Source organism: Orcinus orca, chromosome 9 (assembly GCF_937001465.1).
Source record: "Orcinus orca chromosome 9, mOrcOrc1.1, whole genome shotgun sequence".
NCBI classification, from domain to species: Eukaryota; Metazoa; Chordata; class Mammalia; order Artiodactyla; family Delphinidae; genus Orcinus; species Orcinus orca.
The window spans coordinates 101145990-101163210 of record NC_064567.1 but is presented as its reverse complement, the minus strand read 5'-3'; the positions used below and the strand labels follow the sequence as shown (position 1 = coordinate 101163210).

The window sequence follows — 17221 nt, the reverse complement described above, 5'->3', positions numbered from 1 at the left end:
CAGAGCAGTAAAAATGTGAGTCACCAAGTGGGCATGTTCTCATTTGCGGCTGAACAAGAGAGCCTTCTGCCTTCTTGTTTCAGCTCTCACACGTTTTTCACATTTTGTGCTTTTTGTTGGTGATTTTGCTGTTTAAACACCCCCAAGCATAGTGCTAAGTGCTGTTTAGGATTCCTAAGCACACGGATGCTGTGATGTGCTTTAGGGAGAAGCTGCGTTAGGGAAGCTTTATTCAGACACGAGTTATGCTGCTGCCCATCAGGTCAAGGTCAATGAATCAACCATACCTGTCAAATTAGGTGTCCTTACACAGAAACCACATAAAACAGGGTTATGAGGTTATCAGTTGACCACTTGTGACCCGAGGCTTGCAGGAACCCAACCCTGTATTTCCACCAGGAGCAATGGCCAGAATCTAGTAATTCAGTGTTTGCAGTGACTTTAGAGAACATACTTATCATGAATAACAAGAATCATCTGTATATGCAAATAAGCATGGTTGTAGACTTGGGCTTACCCTTCACCAGAATTAGATGTTTTATCCATGCATTTACTTTACCTTCACTTCCACCCCATTTCCAATAAATAAAGAGGAAAATATGACCACAAACTGACCACAGAGCACAGAGCAAACCAGGACAGGCTTCCCCAGTGAATCTGCGAGGTAGGGGGTGAGGGGGTGTTTCTCCAGCTGACGCCCTTCCTGAGGGGAAGGCAGGTCAAGAGTAGGCAGTGGTTTCCCCTTAACCCAATGTCTGGGAAGAGGGGCATTTCTTCAGTGAAAGGGAGACTGTGATGGGCTATACCATGGCTATAAACCCATAATTAACCTGGTGCTTTTAATGCCAATTGAGGAGAATAAGTGGGCACAGCTGCAGGTGGCAGGCCATAGGCACTGCTAACTTGTAGACAGCCACTACCAGCCTGGACCCTTTCTGAACCTCAGTGATGTGCTGGAAAGACAGAAGCAGACAAAGGGAATGACCCACCCTGTGCTGGCTGCAGCCCAGAGACCCCAAGAGATCCTGCAGCATCCACGTGGATGCATTTGAGGTCAGGAGACCTGGGAGCTTCTGCTTGAATCCTGGGTTTCCTCTGTGAGACCAGAGACATAGTCCTCCAGGACTTGGAGGGTGGGCCAGGCAGAGGGGATGTATCTGCTTTGAAGAGTGGAGAGAAGCACTGAATCCACGAAGGATGCGCACTGGACGGGAGGTAGGTGACCAGCTTCTGCGTTTGTGCTGGGTAATAAGTAGTCTTCAGGATCAGTCAGATAGTAACAGATGGCAACTCTAGGCATAGGATGTTCCTTGATACGGGAAGTTTTGAGAATTTCTTCAGAACGTGCTTTCCCTGGGTCTTCCCTCCCCATTTCAATTTGTATCTCTAGGTGTTGTGGTATATACCCATTCATCAAATGTGCAAGCCATAGTTCTGCATTCCAGAGTGGAAAGAAACAGAAGGCTGGGATTCAAAAATATTAGCATAAATCACCTTTTGTAAAAGAACTTTAAAGTGTATTTGATGTCACAGACGGGACTAGCTGCCTAAACAATGCCATCCTCCCCTGATCTCACTCCATTACCTTTACCTTATAATAAAGGCATGTGGAGATGACCAGGACTGACATAAACATTCCCCTTGTAGGCCTTCAGTCCCGCAGGTAACCCTCCCTGGTTCACAGCCTTGAGAGGTCTGCTGACGAGGTTCTAGGAACAATTTTCTATTTCTTTTTTGTTTTTTTGATGTGGACCATTTTTAAAGTCTTTATTGAATTTGTTACAATTTTGCTTCTGTTTTGGTTTTTTTTTTTTTTTTTTTTTGGCTGCGAGGCATGTGAGATCTTAGCTCCCCAACCACGGATCGAACCTGCACCCCCTGCGTTGGAAGGCGAAGTCCCAACGACTGGACTGACAGGGAAGTCCCTGGGAATGATTTTCTTCCTTAATAAAAGAGTTGCCTGTCCTTTCCAGGTAACCTTTTTGTGCCAGGATCTGCCATACATCTCTGTGGCCATGAGGAAGACACCCCCAAATTAGGATGTGGAGGATGGGAAGCAGCTGGCTTCCAAATTTGTCAGCTCTGGAGCTCCCCACTTCTGGATCTGGGGAACTCTTGCTACTACCCTGCTCGCGATTGGCTGGGGGAAGAGGGGATATTCTGGCACTTGCAGCTGCATTGTACAGTGCAGGCTTATCTTTTGTGAGGAACAATAAAAGGAAAGCAGGTGTGAACAGACAACTGATTTCATTTGCATATTTGTCTAATTCCACTGATAATGCTTAGTTTAATGAGACACTAGCTCAGTTAACAGCAAGAATGCATTCCATGTATAAAATTCTTGGTTAGAAGCTTTCCACTAGAGTCACCCTCACATATCTTGTAAAGGTGATCCCATGCAATGCTTCGGTCATAAATGTTAAAAATCTATTCTAGTGGTAGGTTGACTAAAGAAGAACTAATCATTCCATCACAAAGTGTGTGCGTGTGTGTGTGTGTGTAAAACAAAGATAGCAGAAATATTTGCACAAGCTAGATGACAGTCACATCTAAAGAGGGAAAAGTGTGCAGAAAAATAATGCTGATCATACAGGAGAAAATATCTTTCAACCACATAGTTGAATAAAAGCTATTCACAGAAGCATTTATGTAACTAAGTTTCACAGAAAAATTTAAGATTTTTAAAAGTAGCTTTCTTAAAATAAAAAAATGTTGAATGCCTGCAATATTACTACACTGTCCAGAGATCATCATTATTTTTTGTGTTAACTCTTTCAACTTGCATTATTTCTGTTTCATTTTCTTTTAATTCTTCCAATTTCCTGGATGTTTTAAAATATTTTACCATTCTTTCGTTTCCTCAAATGTATGATTCCCTTCATGTTTAGGATCTGTCTTTCAGGAACTTTTTCTTCTTTTTCTTGTTTTCCTTTCTCTCTGAGCTCTGTATCAGAGACACAGTACTACCCACCCGCAGAGCTCCAGTGTGAGATTTTTATGCACGGGAGTGAGAGAGTTTTTCAATATGCTTCCTTTCAGCTGCTGCTTTATTTCTCTGTGAGGAAGAGAAGGTCACATTCAACTCTGCTTCCTGGTCTTCTTCAGAAATTATTTAAAATAGAAACGATAGGACTTTCAGGTTCTGATTAAATGCAGTTCTAGTAGGAAAAGAAAGAAATTATTATTTTTTTTTCTGTCTGGTGATTTATGTATAATTTATTAGTTTTCAAAAAATTATAAAATAATTTTTATCAAATCCATCTTTGATTTTTGAGCATCACCTAAGATGATTTTACCTCTCCTGTGACTAAGTATCCCTGTTATTCAGGCATTTACTTCCTTGGCTTTGGAGAACTCTATTATATTAAATCTGTAATATCCACTGATAAAATCATTTTGTCTGTTATTTATAAGATTCATTAGCTCTCATTGGCTTCAAAATATTCCATAAATGATTTTATTCATTGTCACATTTCATGAATTAAATATTATTAAATCTTACTATAAGACTGGCCATTGATTCTCAAACCCGCACTTTAGCAAATCATTTTATGTTGTTCTGTATTATTTTCCACTATTAATAGAATAATCACTTTGTAAATTCTTATGAATAGAAACAAAGCCCGTGATGTCTGGACTGAAATGCTTAGGTAGACATTCAATCAAGCCAAACTTAAGAAGCTCCCTCTCACTGCTTTTCAGAGGTGTGCACCCTTGGCACGACTTATGAGACATTTATATACATGTTTGTTTGTTTCCTAGGACTCATTTCATACTAAGAGATCATAAATACATGTGTGTATGGGTGTGTGTGCACATCCCCTAGTTATACAACTGTGAAGGAGCTTAGATGGACAGCAACCAAGACCCAGTTTTTGTCTCTTGATAAGTGAGTGGAATGGTAGAGCAGAGGGTCATAACTAAATGGAAAGCAAGTCAGATATGAGAAGTCCTTCTAGAAACCAAGAGAAGAGAAAAGCAACATAACAGTAAGTGAGCCAAGATGATAACTAGAATCTTCACGTCCACCAAATAATGCAAGGTGCCACCTCAGAGGGGAGTGGAAGATAGGATGAGTGCAGAGGGGACCCCTCTTCATAGGCACATCAGCAAGGTCAGGGAGGGTGGTAACATGAGGTGCTGGAAGACCTGGATGTACTGTGTCCTACCACTGTGGTGAGGAGTGTTCCCTGGGTGTGTTTAATCAGAAAGCAGTGTTGGAGTGAAGTAAGACAGAAAGAGAAAAACAAATACCATATGCTAACGCACATATATAGAATCTAAAAAAAAAGAAAGTACTGATGAACCTAGCAACAGGGCAGGAATAAAGACTTAGACATAGAAAATGGACTTGAGGACACAGGGAGGGGGAAGGGTAAGCTGGGACAAAGTGAGAGAGTGGCACGGGCACATATACACTACCAAATGTAAAATAGATAGCTAGTGGGAAGCAGCTGTGTTGCACGGGGAGATCAGCTCAGTGCTTTGTGACCATCTAGAGGGGTGGGATAGGGAGGGTAGGAGGGAGCCTCAAGGGGGAGGGGATATGGGGATATATGTATGCATATGGCTGATTCACTTTGTTATACAGCAGAAACTAACACAATTTTGTAAAGTAATGATACTCCAATAAAGATCTATTAAAAAAATTAATGAATTGATTTTAGAGAAATTCAAATGAGGGCACAGCTGTTTATTTACAAGTAAGTGTATCCTAAGATTTCTTATAATAGAAATAAATAAGCAACAAACTATTCACCAGGGTGGATCAGGAAAATAGAGAGAGTACACACCAGGGAATATTATGCAGCTGTGACGAGATGACACAGACCTTTAAGTATTGTCTGGGGTACATTGCCAAGATGTGATGTTGAACAGCAATAACAACAAAAAAAGGTACTGCAACTCTCCACCTTTCTCCTGTTGTCCCCTCTCTCTTCCACTCTGTGTACACAAACACACTCAGACACACACACATACACCTACACACCACACACACTCACACATACACACACACCTACACACCACACACACACATACATATAAAATGAGGCCCAAGAAACAAGATGAAGCGTGTGTATAAATTCTCCATGGCACCAGCCGATGCATCCCCCGCATTTCAAATGGAGCCAGAGAGGGCTCCCCAAGTTCTGCTTTTTATACCAACATAACACATTATTTAATTCTTTAGATGAGCCTGTATTTATTTATCACATAACCTAAGAACAACAGCAAAAGCTTACCAGGAGATCGAAGGGAGGGGGTTTAAGTCCAGGTTAGCCAGAAGAAGAGGCAGAATCAGATGTGAGGCAGTGGGGCTAGGACCAGAGCTCAGAATGGGAGCTCCAGGCAAGAAGGGGAAGCTTGTTCACACGGTGAACCTCTGGGTTCTTCTTTATCTCCTGAAAAATTGTACTGCATTTTAAAAATTGATAAAGCACAGTTGCTTTAAAGTTTAAAAAATATATCCAAATGAAGGCTTTACATTTTCTAAACTAAATGAATTCCCTCTCACTGTTTGGTCGAAAACTTGATATAAAGCAAATCCAAAAGCCCTTGGCATTCATACATGTAACGTTTGAAATTCTTGACTAAATAAGGGACCTATCCTGAAAGTCTGTGATACAGTAATTTGTGGGTTTTGCTAAGGGGTCACTTTGAACAATGGACACTTAGATCCTGGAGTTCAGAGCTAGTCTTTTACTAATTCCTGAACCTGAGCTCATTTGCTGATTACTGTCGACTGAGAAAAAATGCACAGCCTAAAAGTTGAGAGTTATGTTTTATTCAGGGGACAAAACTGAGGACTTAAGCCCGGGACACAGCATCTCAGATAATTCTGAGGGACTCCTCCAAAGTGGTAAGGGGGGAGCCAGGATATAGAGGAGTTTTTGCCACAAAGGCCAGGTATTTGGAACATCAAAAGATTACTGTTAATTAAAGAAAACCAGACATCTCAAGTTAAAGAATTTAGTGCTTTTATATGTATGGGAAGATGCAAGAATCTGGGCTCATTGACCGGCACCTCAGCCATCTGAGGCCAGTGTCCTCTGCTTTCTCATCCTGAGTCCCCTCAGGGTACAAGCCAGGGCGTGGCTGCAGTGGCTGATGGTTGATGGGGGGCATCCTGTTTCCATCCTGAGTTCCCTCAGGGCTCACCTTTGGGGAGGCTGTAAAGTGATGGCTTGATGGCTGCAACAGCTTTTTTGTACTGATATGGCAGCGACATTTTTCGTTCACAGCGTGATCTCTGTTATGGACTGGATGTTTGCCCCTGCCCCATTCATATGTTGAAGCCCTGAATCCAAGTGTGTCTGTATTTGGTGTAAGAAAGTGTGCTTTGGTATAAGGAAGGTGGACCCCTGATCCAGTGGAATTAGTATCCTGTTAGGAAGAGACACCAGATAGTGCCCCCCTCCTCCTCTGTTAGCACAGACACCGAGGAAAGGCCTGTGAGGACAGAATGAACAAGAAGATAGCCACTGTCACCCACCAAATCAGCCAGAAAGTTGATTTTTGGTTCCAGCCTCAAGAACTGTGAAAAATGAATGAATTTCTGTTGTTTAAGGACCCCAGTCTGTGATTTTTTGTCACGGCAGCCTGAGGCAGCTAATACAATCTCATACACGTTTCGTCTGAGAAATGAAATGTAGCAGTGGTTTGAGGGGTCCACACACAACTAGGAGGATGTGAACGTCAAGGACTTACTTTACTCAACTGTTACGGTAAAGAGTTTTAAGTGATCCTCAACTTGTCTTCAAAGATCATTCACTCTCATGTCCCCCATGTAAGGGAAATATAAGTATGCCAAAACTTTATAATTAAAACATCTTCATTTTAATAACCATTGTTGCTTTCCAAAACAATAATATATGACACACTTCAACTCAAATTAAGGGTTCAAGGTATTATAAGAAATCTAAACTATTACAATGATTGAATAAGTTATATATATTCAAAAGAAAAATAAGCCTACATTTATTAAAGGTTTAAAAAATATATATGAAGTATAGTTTTGAAGAAATGTTTATGCTCTGAAGCATCCTGCCCAGACAGCTCTGTGTCAATGGTATGACCCACTTGTGCTTTGTTACAGAACCTCTCTTTGAGAAATGAGGAGTATGTAGGATGTATTTCAATGACGCACAACAAAAGCATCACTGTATTTACTTTTCTTTTTTTTTAGAACTGTGTTTATAGTCTTTTTCTTTCTGCTTGAAAATAGAATTCATGAAACACAGATCTGTAGACTAGACCCTTCCCTGTTTTGATGCTAGAGTGTCTTCCTTATACTTCACACTGTGCACTTATTCTTAGACCAAGACACCACTCAGCTTTCTTTATTCTTTTTTTTTTGGGATAAAAACCAGTTTTCTGGTTTTTTTTTTTTTTCTGAATTTCACTACAGGAGATAAGGAGACATTGGTGAGAGCCTTCAGGCTAAGCCGAGGTGACTGGTGAGTGTTGGGTGGTGTGCTTGCAAGAGTTATGTTGGCTTTGAATCTTGCATCTCTTTTCATGGGTACATCTTAGTGCTAATTTAGATCAAGGCCTGGTGTTTGGGCTCCTATCTGATTTGAGGGGGAGCTTGAACACAGGTGATGCAAGTAGGCATTTTAGAAGGCAAAATCAGAATTTTAGAAGGCCGTCAGAATCACTTCCCAGACTCCTTGGCTACTTGATTCACAGATGCTCATTTCAGACTCATTTGCTTTCTCCTCTTTTAGGACTCTTGCTCATTTTACTTTGCCTTAAAAGTGTAGGATGAACCTTCACTGTCAAATTGAAATTGTGAGCATTGCTTGTACTGACACTTCCATCCAATTTTTTGGGAAATAATGTTTTTTTTTCTTTTTAAAGTTTCACTTTTGCCCTCTTAATGTCTTGAAGTAGAGTTCAATTTCCTTGTTCTGTTAGCTTTCCTCTCCTCTTTTTCTTCCTTGTGCATCTCTATGCTAATTTTAGTTTGTTCAGACTTAGACTCTAAATTGATCTGTTTAGGCAATGCTTCCTGGAAGCATTAGCTTTGGTCCTTGTTCCACTGACAAATATTTTGTCCTACATTTTCAGGCATGTATATTTACTAGCAGATCTGAAAATATAATTTGTTTTCCAATTCAAAAGTTTCTCCAGCCAAAAGATTGGTTTTGAAGACACCCAATGAAGCACACTTACAGAGGTTGATAAAACCTTTCTTTAAAGTGAGGTGGACCAATCCAGTTCTAGGGAGGACATTATTAGTAGACTTACCGTCACCTTAACTAGGAGACGCAAAATCAAATTCAAATCTTTCTTGATAAATAACAGATATTTGCTTTTCTATTTGGAATAATTCTTCTTGTTCTGGAAAGCCAGCTTCCTGAAGAGGAACTAACAAATCCTTCACAATAAATCCCTGGAGATGTTATCCATGCTGGAGTCCTTTCCAGAGGGATTCACTATGTCCCGGGTCTGAGCAGTTTACTCTGTCTGCTGTGAAGTAAGTTTTACTTTTAACGCACATAGATAACATGTGAGGTGGTGAGATTATTTTCTCATCTGTAACTGGACATCTTGTGCTTCTCTCACTTTGTATTTTTCATTTTCCAAGACTAAAACCAACATTCTGTTGTTGTCCTGGTTATTCTTCAGCAGTTTACAAGTGTTAGTGATACTTCAGCATGGTGTCATTTCTCTCTCCTTTGTTTCCTTCTTTCTCCTACACTGTACTGAAAAAACTATTTAAGGCACATTTTCTGGGCCATCTTCTGCCTTGGCCACCTCCTTTGCCTCTGTGCTTTTCCTCCTCACACTCCAGGCTCTGGGAAGCTGGCTGGCAGCCCTGGGACCCCCACTTCTGTGGCTCTATCTCCCCACCAGAGACTTCTGTGACCATATTCAAAATTGTTCTCTGCAGTAGCATAAAGCTTGCCTAAGAGGCTACAATCCCTGGACTTTTAATACAGTGAACCTGATTCCTGCTCAAAGATGAAAAGAGAAGTATGGATAACCAACAAGGACCTACTGTATAGCACAGGGAACTCTGCTCAATATTATATAACAACCTAAGTGGGAAAATAATTTGAAAAAGAATAGATACATGTATATGTATAACTGAATCACTTTGCTGTACACCTGAAACTAACACAGCATTGTTAATCAACTATACTCCAATATGAAGTAAAAAGTTAAAAAAAATAAGGCTACCATGTATCTAAATAACATTTTGCCTTGAAAAACAGAAGTACTAATGGTGTTTTCATTCACCAGATAGTATCAACTTTGTAAATTAGATGGAGGGAGATTTCCTAGTAAAATATCCATGAGATAGCTGTTAAAGGGAGAGAGAGAGAGAAGGGAAGAAGGGCTGATCTTTCAAGAAGAAACTGAGAAATATTGTGCAAGACACTGGGATTAAAAAGTCCTTACATGATTTTAAATCAAGCCACCACCTTGGGAGGGAGAAGGGACCTTAAGTACTTGCACATCAACCCTGCATCTAGTGCCTATGCACACCCTCCTTTGTTCCTGCCATGTGTCCAGGATGGGCAAGTTTACACCTGTCTGCCCCACAGGTATGCTTTTTCTGCAATCCTTCTGAGATTGAGATTCTGAGACTCTTCATCATTAACTTCCACTTTCGATCATAGGGCACACATCAAAGTAAAGTAACCCAACTCTGCCTTCAGATTATATAAAGGGGAAGCAAATAGGACTCTCTATCGCTGAGCATCTGGGTAAGAACAGAAATCATAGCAATTTTCTTACAGCAGCAGGATCCATATTCTTTTATTCAGTATCCAGTACCCTACCCTCAAAATTTCCCAATTTCTCTTTTGGTAGCGGATGTGATTCTTAAAAAAAGGAGGGTGGTTTGTGATGTAAGGTTCACTTCATGTCGGAAACTCAGAGTGAACTCAACTGTAATTTCCAAATAAGATTTTGGTGAGGTGTAGGTAGCACAGAGGAAGAAGCAGTTCCCTGAAGGAGAATCATGATTATTGCCTCACCTGCCTTCAGAACTTGCCTGTGCTCTCTGGAAGTTTTGAGGAAGCTTTGTGTGCTAAAATTATTGGAAATCAGCAGGATTTTCACATATGCATCCTTGGAAGAAAGACAAAAGGGTGCAATTCAGTTGTTGTCATGCACCTGTTTTTTTATTTTAAAGGAAATCAAGCCTCTTTTATTTTCCTCTTTCTTTCTGGGCAGCAGAGCTTCTCTAGTGGGGCTACCTTTGTGCCAGCTTTCTGACATCCGTATTAACAGAAACTCCCGAAGCCAGTACAATGCAAAAATGTTATGTGCAATAATTCACAGGAGATCAGGTAAGTAATTTTCATTGTACTCTGAAATCAAAGAAGCAAAATAACTTGTTTCTTGACATTACAAACATCAGGGAACTTTCAACACATCACATCTTTTGCTGGGGCCAACAGAGGTTTGCAGGCCAAATGCTGGTCCATCAAAAGAAATTTCTGTTTTCATGAACAAAGGATTTCCAGTTGAATTAATACTATTCCTAAAAACTATTAATGCAAAAGTACCATAATTGTTATTGTTCATAATGATTCATCAGCATTGACATTTTCTGAGAATTCTGCCAGCAAGCGAACTGACTACAAAACATTTGCATCCACTTGAAATTGTTGCTTGAGTTGGAAAAACACACAATACAATGTTGTCTTAAACAGAAAAGTCATTTTCAATCTCACAGGATATAATTCTACATGTTGAGATTGACTATGTCCTTAAAACCCAATTTTCCAAAGAGTTTAATAAATGGTTATTTATAGAAGGAATTTGAATCAGATACTATAAATTATAATTTCTTAGTAATATGAAAAGAATTGATAGAGATGGACAAGAGTTGGGTTCTAGTGTATTCTGCCCAATCTGTCATCTTCAGAAGAGTTCATATAAATGGAACTCAGTAAGACTAATATTGAAGGAATCTCAGGTATCAATGCACTGGTAACATTTTGAGGCTGTTTTATGGTTCTTTCAGCCAGTTTCTGACCACACTTCACTCTGCATTTCCTTCCCATGTTCACTTCCCTTCAACTGAGACAGGAAGGGGGCAGGGCACAACCTTTAAAAGAGTGACATAGCTGTTGAGGACACAACATAAACTGGTTAGAACCAACTAAGTTCAAGATGGCAGATGATTCGACTTCCAGTAGACCTTGAGCCTCATTATACGTTCATTGTAATACATCAGCATCTAAATGATACACCCACAGGCGCCATGAAAGTTCTGAGGCTGACCATAAAAGGCCAAAAAGTGGGCAGTGACCCAATTCTTGGAAATCTCTGCTCCTTTCCCAAAATAGTTGGAATAATCCTCCCACTCATTAGCCTATACAATTACCCAGCCTATAAAAATTAATAGAAAAATCATATTTTGGGGCCTCTCGCCTTCTGAGATGGCCCACACTCTGTCTTTGGAGTGTATATCTCCCTGAATAAAACTTTCATTTACTATGGCGCACTCTTGAATTCTTTTCTGGGTGAAGCCAAGAATCAACACTCGGTGGCCATCCCAGTGACTCGCCTGAGACCTGGGATGTGACCATCCTCTCGTACCCCACCTTTCTTCCCTGCAACACAACCACCATCATAGAAACTAGTCCTAAAGTAAAGACATGTGCATTATACTGTATAAAATGGAGTCTGCAAGAAATTTATTGTTTAATTCTAATTTTAAATTAATAAATGCTCATTTTAGAATCTTAGAAAATATGCTGAAATATAGAGGAGTGTAACCAACAAGCACAAGCATAAATTTTTTTCAATAAACATTTATTAGACACCAATTATGTGCATGGTGTGCTGGGGAAATGTTAAGAGGCAACCTGACCTCAAGAAACAGTTTACCAAGAAGACATGGATTTTGCTATATTGAGCGATAAAAATATAAAGCATAAGAAAATAAAATAATTATACTGTATTGAACTAGAAACATTGGAAATGTTTGTTATGGAGAGGGACATTTTGGAAGTATAACTTATGGGATTAGAAGGAGTAGAGATCCAGAGAGAAAGATTATCATAATTGTAATCTCAAGGTGAGAAAGCATAGATCTAGCAGGACATTGTAACTCGATCAGATTGAGCAGTGCACCAGTGGGAAAAAAGTCATGTGAAGACCATAAAGGGCCTCAAATCATTTAGACGTTAAGGTTTCCCCAAAGGGGAGAAGAAATGTATATGTCAGGGGCTTCCCTGGTGGCGCAGTGGTTGAGAGTCCGCCTACCGATGCAGGGGGCGCGGGTTCACGCCCCGGTCCAGGAAGATCCCACGTGCCGCGGAGCAGCTGGGCCCATGAGCCATGGCCGCTGAGCCTGCGCGTCCGGAGCCTGTGCTCCGCAACGGGAGAGGCCACAACAGTGAGAGGCCCACGTACCACAAAAAAAAAAAAAAAAAAAAAAAAAAATATATATATATATATATATATATATATATATGTGTGTGTGTCAATATTTAGTGAAATTAATCTGCTGTGATTAATGATTAAAGCAGGGGGCAAGAGAACATTGTTATCACCAGAACAAAAAGAAATTACTTTCTTAGTTATGGAAATGACCATTAACACAGAGGATGAAATGCATGTAAAACAACAACTGTGGTTGTAGAATTGATAGGAATTTCAGGCAATGGGATAGAGTGACAAGGGTGAAATAAGTTTTGCAGTTTACCCTAAAGTTTTCTGTTTAATGGGTAGAGATTTAACTATTAACAGAGAGGAACAGAGTAGAGGGACCCAAAATGGAGAAACATTTTGGTCAACATTTTTTAATAAACCTTTTATTTTCAAATGATTTTAAGTTTACATAAAAGTTGCAAAGATAGTGCAGAGAGTCCTTGTGTGACCCTACATTCAGCTTCTCCTCTTGTTAAAAACTTACACTAGTGTGGTTCATGTGTCACAAGTAATGAACCGAAATTGATCCTTTATTATCAGATAAAGTCCATGCTTTATTCAGATTTCCTTAGTTTTTACCACATGTTCTTTTTTTGTTCCAGAATTCCATCCAGGACGCCACATTACATTTAGTCCCCATGTCTCCTGAGGCTTCTCTAGAATCAAGGCTCAATGGCCTTGACTTTTAAGGAATAAGCGCCAAGTTTTGTAGAATGTCCTCCCACTGGGGTTTGTCTTACTCTTTTTCTCATGAATCCACTGGGGTTTGTCTTACTCTTCTTCTTATGAATCCACTGGGGTTAGGGTTTTTAGGAAGAACCCCACACAGGTCGAATACCATTCTTATCACATCTCAGGGGTAGAAACTATCAGCATGACTTACCACAGCTGACACTGACCTTCATCCTGTGGCGGAGGGAGTGTCTGTCAGGTTTATCCATTGCAAAGTTACTCTTTCCTTTGCCTTTTTCCTTATTATCCTCTTTGGGAGACAGTCACAAGGCACAGCCCACATTTAAGTGGTAGATACTTATGTTCTACTTCCTCGAGAGGGTAAATGGAGTTTTTGATATTTGCATTTCACAATGAGGATATGTCTTATGGGAACTTCTTCACTAACCAGATCAGTGGCCCATCTAAATTAGATAACCAACTACAGAAGCATGAAGTCACTGCAGGAGGAACCAAGGGTCCATTTGGGATCCTGGTTTCCCCACACTGCTTTCATAACATACTGTATAGCACTCCATTTATTTTCTTGAAATGAACTTACAGATAACACAAACTATGCAGAAGCAAATTTCCGAAAATATGTAAATTACTAAATTGTAATATGAAGGCAAAATAATGTCAAAGTAAATTTTAATAAAATGCATTATTTTACATGCAAATTCCAAAGCCTTGCTACCCTAGAAGACATACTGAATTACTCTGATATGTACACCTTACAATAGTCAGGGTTAGTAACACCAGTTGCTGAAATAATCATTCTAAAACTCACAGGAGAGTAACAGGATGCAGGTGTCTCTCGGTTCGGTTCCACCCGTTATACTCGCAGGCCTCCTGCACCTCGTGGCTTCGCATCCCCTGGACCCAGTGTTCTCCACTGCGGCCTCTGCCTCTGGCCAGGAGAGAACAGGGCGCAGACACTGAGAAGGCAAATGTTTATAACTCCTCGGCCCAGAGGGGCACACATTGGTGAGAAATGCTCATACCACCACCCCCCTACTTATGGGAGGCTGGGGTACCAGGTTAGATAACAGGGCTGAAGAGGAGGAGACAGGATTCATTTAACACAGGGCAGCGTGGTCTCCACTCACCCAGAGCCAGGTCAGTGGGGTGGCTGCCACCACAGGTCAGTACACACACGTATGGACCACAACTCAATGTTTTTTAAGGTGTTTCTGCCAGTGGTGTGATTTTATTCTGAAATGATAACCAATACCTGTTACAATTTTGCAATAAAAGAAAGTACAAACTTCCTCACTTTTCATGGTATTTGTGTTTATGGAATAGTCAGTTGATGAAATTTGTACAAGATGCTTTGTGCTTATGTGGAAACAGAGCTTGCTTCTCTATGAGGATAATTATAAAGACACTGTCACCTGTATTATTCTCTGGCTAGACAACAACTTCTACATAGGCTGCAAGCAATACCTCACTCTGTGGAAAGTCTCCACGTTGTGGACATACAATGCCAGTAGCCCTCTTCCATAGCAACCACTGAGACAAACTAAGACACCCGCTCTAGTTTTAAAATCCCTCAAGGAGGTGGGGTACCCCGATGGAGAACCACAGAGTTAGCAGAAGAGAGAGAAGGCAGATGTGGACAAAGAGACAAACTGGGTGGGCAAAATGAAAAATATGTGGCAGAAGGCATAAAAGAGGTAAATTACAGAAAGGGAAAAAGTAAGGCAGTCCGGGTGCTTGGAGATAACTGAGGGTAGCTTTAAATTTATTTTTACCTAAACTTGGAACTCTATCATTTATGCCAAATAGCACGTGCTGGATGTCAGTCAATGCCCAGCTGATGTTTTCCACGATGAAGAAAAACTCTGATGCCACGTCACTATAGGGTTTAATTTTAATGGTGTCCTTCTAAATGTTATTAATATTAAAGGAATATTGTTATGGATGACAAGTAGGTCACAGATGTAGTTGACAATACCACAAATGCTACAATTCTTGAGTCAGCACAGACATAACTGCCACCAAATACTGCCCTTATTTATCCTGTCCTTTTCATTATCCCTTGATCAGATTTATTCACCTCAACTTTAGGCTCTGTTAGCTTCAAGGGAAGGTGAGGAGATACATTTTATCATCCATCGCACCCTTCCCTGATCTTTTAACGAAGCAAGTCACTTGCACAGGCAAAAAAAAAAAAAAGAAAAGAGACTTTTTTGATACAATTCATTTCAGAAAAAGAGGATTTGCTTTGCTTTGTTTGATTGTTTAATAAGAATTAATACTTTGCTAGCAGAGTATTAACAGGAGTGGGAAACTTCTATTTGTCTTTTTTTTTTATTGAAGTATAGTTGATTTACAATGTGGTGTTAGTTTCAGGTAGACAGCAAAGTGATTCAGATATATAGATATATAGATTTATATTCTTTTTCAGATTCTTTTCCCTTATAGGTTATTACAAAATATTGAGTAGAGTTCCCTGTGCTATACAGTAGGTCCTTGTTGGTTATCTATTTTATACATAGTAACATGTATATTTTAATCCCAAACTCCTAATTTGTCCCTATTTGCCTTTTAAAATAAATTGCATGCCATATATGGGCCCCTTGCTAACCACCTCTTCACTCTCAGAATTCCGTGCACTTGACTTCTGCTCTTTGCTTCCCCATCAGGCCCTCCCCATGTCCATCCTCAGAACCTGACACCACCACCAGGGAATTAATGCACTACAAGCCAGGGAAGGAGGCCGGGGAGGAAGCAGCAGAAGGGTGGGGTGTGGGGAAAGTGAGGCGGCAGGAGGGCAGTGTGAGGGCTGTGCCTGATGACAGGAGAAGAGGAGCCGGGTGGTTCAAGGGCAGAGAGTGAAGATTCTCCTATGATTCTTTTTTTTTTAGCTGATTTTTTTACTATCAACATTTTAAGTTATTTATTTATTTATTTTTAACATCTTCATTGGAGTATAATTGCTTTACAATGGTGTGTTAGTTTCTGCTTTATAACAAAGTGAATCAGCTATACATATACATATGTTCCCATATCTCTTCCCTCTTGCGTCTCCCTCCCTCCCACCCTCCCTATCCCACCCCTCTAGGTGGTCACAGAGCACCAAGCTGATCTCCCCGTGCTATGTGGCTGCTTCCCGCATAGCTATTTTACGTTTGGTAGTGTATATATGTCCATGCCACTCTCTCACTTTGTCCCAGCTTACCCTTCCCCCTCCCCATCTGAGGATGCTCTGTGGACAGGACTCTCACCATCTTCTCTGGGGTTCTCGTGTGACTCTGGGAGTTACAGTCCTAGCAGATGGTGGAGGGGGGGCGCCTAGCCAATTGGCAGAGTTATCTGATCTAAAGATGAGAAGCCTGGTGCCTGAGTTAGAATTCAATGTTGATATTAGAGGATTAGAAAAAAATAAAATTCCAGCCAGCACGAGGTGTTGCACTGAGCTGAGCAATATCTCATTATTTCAGACCCCGCTCATTCAGAATGAGTGACCTCTGTTCAAGGACTGTAGCTATTATAGTCTCCTGTATCATTTGATATGAAATTCTTACTGTATTTTTCCACAAACATAAAGATGTTCATTAGTCATTTACTTACAAACACCATTCTAAATGCAACAGACATTGTTGTGCAGAAGTCTTAAGGCGAGAGTAGTAGAATGATTGTTAAGAGAAGTTTTTAAATTGAATTGTTTCAATTAACGCAGTAAAATTGACTTTCTATGTGTACAGTTGTATAAATTATACACGTACAGACTCACATAATGAACACTACAAGCAAGATACAAACCACCTCCATCACTGCAAGAACTGTCTCTGCGCCCCATGGATCTCTCTGCAGTAAAACTCTATCCCTAACCCCTGGTGCCCATGCATCTGTCCTCCAGGGAACTATATAAGTATGCATTAGCCTTTGCCTATGAGCTTCTGTCATTTAGAATAATGCCTTTGAGATCCATTTCAGTTGCTTAGCATATCGGCAGTTTATTCCTTTTCATTGCTGTATAGTATTCCATTGTATGGACTTACTATATCTGCTCACTTCTTCACCTGTTGAAAGACATTGGGGTTGTTTCAAGTTTGGCATAATTATGAAGAGTTGCATAAACATTCAGGAACAGAGTTTTGTGTGA

General features: G+C 40.3%; 1 pseudogene; it reads right to left on the bottom strand.

Moving 5' to 3' along the window:
* Nucleotides 1-7196: 7196 nt before the first annotated feature.
* Nucleotides 7197-8744, bottom strand: LOC117197832 (shugoshin 1-like; annotated as a pseudogene).
* Between the last annotated feature and the right edge of the window lie 8477 nt (nt 8745-17221).